Source organism: Ictidomys tridecemlineatus, chromosome 3 (assembly GCF_052094955.1).
Source record: "Ictidomys tridecemlineatus isolate mIctTri1 chromosome 3, mIctTri1.hap1, whole genome shotgun sequence".
Classification (NCBI taxonomy): Eukaryota; Metazoa; Chordata; class Mammalia; order Rodentia; family Sciuridae; genus Ictidomys; species Ictidomys tridecemlineatus.
The window spans coordinates 48,708,724-48,714,295 of record NC_135479.1 but is presented as its reverse complement, the minus strand read 5'-3'; the positions used below and the strand labels follow the sequence as shown (position 1 = coordinate 48,714,295).

Sequence of the window (5,572 nt, the reverse complement as noted above, 5' to 3'; positions counted from 1 at the left end):
AATAGATTAATCAATTGATGAGGTCAGAGCCTATGGGATTCAGTCACCTCCCATAGGCCCTTCCTCTGAACACTGCTGCTTTGGGTACCCAGCCTTCAATATATGAGCTTTAGGGGTGCATTTCAGATCTTAAAAACTTCTTACATTCCTATCTATTAATTTAAAATTTTCTCAGGGTTTATATCTATAGCAGAAAATAAGGAATAGACATGGTGCTAAGTCCTGCTTATTCCTAGTAATAAAAAAACACTCACCCATGACTAAATGGAAACACCAAAGCCCTGCTAACCTGACAGAGCTGACTTTCAAATCAAAGGTTACTTTTTTTGGGGGGGGGCACTTTTTATATATAATTATTTGTCAGAATCCATGTTATACTTACACTGCTTTGGTCAAATGTGTACTAATAATTGTTGTTAGAATAGCTCACCCTGGTACGGGGCAGCCCCTTCTGGAAGCTGTCCTTGGCAGGATTGCTCTCACCTTTCCTTCCTAATCCTTTGGTATTCCTCCCTTTTACCTTGTACTTCAAACTCTAAGGAGAGGCCTCCCCTGAATAATCTAAATTTTGAGGACAGGCCTCACCTAAAACGTTTGGGGGTAGAGGGGCACTGTGGATCAGACTCAGGAGGGCTCTACCACTGAGCTACATCCTCAGTCTTTTTAATTAATCAATTAATTAATTAATTAATTAATTTTGAGATGGTTTCACTAAATTGCTTGCCCAAGCTGCCCTCAAACTTTCAATCCTCCTGCCTCAGCCTCCGGAGTCACTAGCATTATAGGTGTGAAATCTCTATATTCACAGAACTCGAATAATCTTCATAATTCCCTTCTGTAGTAGCTAACCATAGGAGGTCCAAATCCCAAGGAACCTAAGCAACTTAGTGAGACCCTGTCTCAAAAAAATAAATAAATAAAAATAAATAATTCCAAGCAAGAGTCTCCTTACCTGAGCCTAGAAAGAGATGGAGCTTGGAGGCACCGCCCCCATGTGTCCTCTTCAGGGCCAGCCGTGAATAAACTTTGAATACTTGAATTGAAGGAGCCCAGAAGCTTGACCCCAGTAAGAAAAGCAGAAAAAAAAAATGTTCATACTTGGAGTTTGATTGTCATAAGAAAATGTAAAATATCAATATTTTAATTTATGCACATAGTTTTATTACAGTAAAATATGATTGGGAAAACAATAGAAGGTTTCTAATTTAAAATAGTTAACAAAGGTTTTCGGGGGGGAGGGGGTGTTCGAAGAATTGAACCCAGGGCCTTGCACATGCTAAGCAAGGCCCTACCACCAAGCTATATTCCCAGCCCTTGCCAGAAGTTTTATAGGTTCCATGAAATGGAAAGACAAGATAAATAAGAAGAAACAACTACATAAAATTTTGGTCTGTCAAGGAAGAGTCTTGGCATTTTTAAAGTGAATAATGGCAAGTATTAAAACAGTGTTGCTTAGATTCCATTGGATACTTTAAAAATTTTTTTATTTGTTCATTGGATACATGTTAAAAAGTATCAACTTCATATTTATTTTTAAATTTAAACTGATATATGAGGTAGTGATATATTATTATATCTGTATACACTGTATATTTAAATCAACTTAACCGTATTTAGCTCCTCAAACATGGTTTTTCAAAAATTGTTTTTATTGTAGTTGGACACAATACCTTTAATTAATTAATTTATTTATTTATGTATTTTTATGCGGTGCTGAGGATCGAACCCAGCTCCTTGAATGTGCTAAGCGAGCACTCTACTGCTGAGCCACAACCCCAGCCCCTCAAACATGGTTTTCTAAATGAGGCTCAAGTCATAAAATAAAGGAAAAATATATCTCAGACAAAATAAGAGCAGCTAATGTCTCACTGCAAAGTTAATTCCTTCTAAAACTATCCTTTTTTTGGGGGGGTGGGGAGAGTGGGAGGCAGTTCAGTTAGAGAGCAGAAATAAAAAGACTGTATTGTGTGTTTATAAGTTAAGCAAGTTTCCTTTTATCGCTGTGTATATAAATGATGTCTGGATTAAAATGTGGACTTTGACTCTTTTCCCTAATTGACATCGAGTCCAAAGTTTAGTGTCACTAAATGGTAATAGTGGCCTTGAATGACGAATCTAAATCCACGGTTTCCTTTGGACTGAATGAGGTTTCAAATTCTCCCCTTTGCTCTATTTATTAATTCTCTTCTTGCTGAATGGCATATATACTGCTCTTCCAAAGTCCTTTTTTTTTTTCTTTTCTAGCTACACTCATCAATAGAAAAGATAAAAATGTGTGTATATGTGAGGGATATCTTTGTATCCACAAAATTTTTATGGTACACTGCACATCATTATTAAAGACACTCTATAAAGTTCTCACCCTCTGAATTTAATTAGTTATTATTATTTTTTTTTTTTTACTGGGGATTGAATTCAGGGGCACTTAACCACTGAGCCACCTCCCCATCTCTTTATTGTATTTTTTCTAGAGTTGCTTAGGGCCTCACTAACTTGCTGAGGCTGGCTTTGAACTTGTGATCCTTCTCCCTCAGCCTCCAGAACCGCTGAGATTACAGGCATGCACCACCATGCCCAGAAATAATTTATTATTGTGATGATGATGATGATGATGATTAACACAATACAAAATTTATTGGTATGTGTGAGAGTAAGAGGGGAGAGCACAGTGGAAGCCCTCAGGAGTGCAGGGCCCGCCCCTGGTCCAGGGGGCCACAATTGGGGATATATGTGACCCCACAGCCATCAGGAATGAGCCCCGCTTCTCAGCCACCATGTCTTCCAATTCATCAGCATTAAACTTGGTAAAGCCCCACTTCTTTGAGATGTGGATCTTCTGGCAGCCAGGGATCTTGAACTTGGCCCTGCATCAGGCCTCAATCACATGTTCCTTGTTCTGCAGCTTGGTGCGGATGGACATGATGACTTGACCACTGTGAACCCTGGCCATTGTGCCCTGGGGTTTCCCAAGGCACCCCGCATACCTATCTGGATCTGTCAGCCACAGCACAGGACAACACTTTGTTGATACAGATGACATGGAAGGGGTGGAGCCGCGCTCGGGTATGAAAGCCATCTTTGCCACAGATTTTACCATGTACTTGTCACAAATACCGACAGCCTCCAAGGCTTCAGAGGATAGCTGCTCATATTCATCAGACACCGTGTGGCCACAGGATGGAACTAATCCACTTTTGCCTTTTTCTGCCCAAGGTCAAAGAGGCGGATTTTGGCATCAGGGACACCCCAGCAGAAACAAGACTTTGGGTACGGCTTGTTTTTACAATACAGGTAGCACCAGAAGGGGTGGTGGCCCATGGTGACACCAGGATCTTTGGTGGCACACCAAAGGAAAAGAGGGGCTCTTATTATTTTTTGGTACTGGAGATGGAACTCAGGGGAACTCTAGCGCTGAGCTACATCCTTAACATTGTTTGTTTGTTTGTTTGTTTACACAGGGTCTCACTAAATTGCTCAGGCTGACTTCAAACTCATGATCCTCCTTCCTCGGCCTCCCAAGTTACTAGAATTAACAGTTCCATGCTACTATTACCGGCTGGTGTAGCTATTTAAAAGAAAGACACTGTTGGAGAAATTTTTTCCCTTTACTGAAAGATTCTCAACAGTATACAAATATTCAGCCACATCTCCATCCCCAGAGAACCTTCTCTCCCTTACACTCTCATCCCTCACCAGGGAAAGCCCTGTTTCCTTGTGGCCTTCATAGCAAAGGTCCAAGAAGAGTCCTCTATACTTCCCATTCCATTCTCTCCCCCCCACACCATTCTCTCTTGAACCTATTCCAGTCTGGATTTCATCCTTGTAATTCTACCTAGATGTCAAGGTCACCATGACCTCTACGTGGCTGGCTCTCATGGCCAATTCTCAGTCCTGACCTCACCTGTTTGCTCTTTCTTACTCAGCTCCTCCACTTGCCTCCCAGAGACCATGCTCCCTGGCTTTCTTTGTACCTTCCTGGTGGCTTCTTCTTGGTCTCTTTTACTAGGTCACTTCACACTCCAAATATTTGGAGTGTCCCAGGGGCTCAGTTCCAGATTTCATCCAGCCCCAGGGCTTTAGACACTATCCCTGGTGACAGCTCCCACATTTTTGTCTCTGGGTCAGTCCACACCTTTCTCGTGAATGCCAGATTTGCACCTCCAATTGCCTACTTGGATTCCTTAGGAACATTTCACACTTAACACGTCCAAAATAACTCCAGGATGCTCTTGCCCAGCATAAACCGCTCTTCTGACATCTCTCCCATCGTAGTAAATAGCAAGTCTGTCTCTCTAATTGCTGAGGCCGAAAAAACATGGAGTTATTCTTGATTCTTTTGAACACCCAGACTCCCAACCCATCAGCAGCAATCCTGTGGGCTCTGCCTTCTAAATATACCCATAAGGTGACTCCTCCCGTCACTTCTGCGGGGACCAATGCAATCATAGACACTGTCCCTGGATTTCTAACTGATCTCCCTGCCTCCACACTTGCCTACCTTCAGGATATTCACAGCACTGTCTCCAGAAATAACCTTTTAAAACAAGCCACATCATGCCACTTCTCTACTAAAATCCTCCCCTGATTTTCTACCCTATGTTCCACAAAGTCAAGGTCCTTGAAATGGTCACAGCACCCCATGATTTGGCCTCCTAATTGCCCTGTCCACTCTACTCCAGCTGCTCTTCCTTTCTGATGCTGCAGCCTGCCATGGCTACTTCCACCTCAGGACCTTTGCAAGTACAGTGTTTTCATCCTAGAACATTCTCTCCATAGATATCCATGTGGTTGTCTCCCTCACTTCCTTCAGATCTCTAAATAATGCCATCTTATGAGAATACCTTTTCTGCTTGCCCTGTACAAATAGCGTCACTGTGCATAACTCACAACCATCTTCCAGGCTTTATTTTTATAACTCCTCCCATGGCCTGATAGAGCATAACTATATTTTTTGTTAGCCTCTTCTCTCCCCCATTAGAGTATAAACTCTATTCAAGCAGAGACCATTTTTGGTTCAGAGCATTGGAATGATGTCTTACATGTAGTAGGTGCTTGCTTTACAAACACTTGCTCAATGAATAAAGGTGAAAGGGAGACGGACAGGCCAATGTGACTTCCAGATTTCTGGCTTGGGTGACTAGTGACTGGTGGTGTCATTTGCTGAGATAAGAATGGATCTGGGAGATGGAGGTGAATGGAGGTAAAGAAGGCAAGTCGGTGAAGATTCATTTTTGACTGGTTGGATCAGAGTCACCTGCTGTCAGAACAATTAATTTCCTCCTTAGAGATCGGGAGAGTGGATCTGCTGGAAATGGGGAGGTAGAAGTCATCTAATAACGATTCCTAGAGGGAGAAGATACACCCTGAAAAAAAGCAGTCTCCAGTAGAGCCCTGGAAAACACCAGCTTCAAGCACACACCTCCTCCTCCTCCTCCTCCTCCTCCTCCTCCTCCTCCTCCTCCTCCTCCTCCTCCTCCTCCTCCTCCTCCTCCTCCTCCTCCTCCTCCTCTCTTCTTCTTCTTCTTCTTCTTCTTCTTCTTCTTCTTCTTCTTCTTCTTCTTCTTCTTCTTCT

At 42.4% G+C, this 5,572-nt stretch overlaps 1 pseudogene; it reads right to left on the bottom strand.

Moving 5' to 3' along the window:
• Positions 1–2,678: 2,678 nt before the first annotated feature.
• LOC101958340 (large ribosomal subunit protein uL16-like) lies at positions 2,679–3,318 on the bottom strand (annotated as a pseudogene).
• Positions 3,319–5,572: the final 2,254 nt, after the last annotated feature.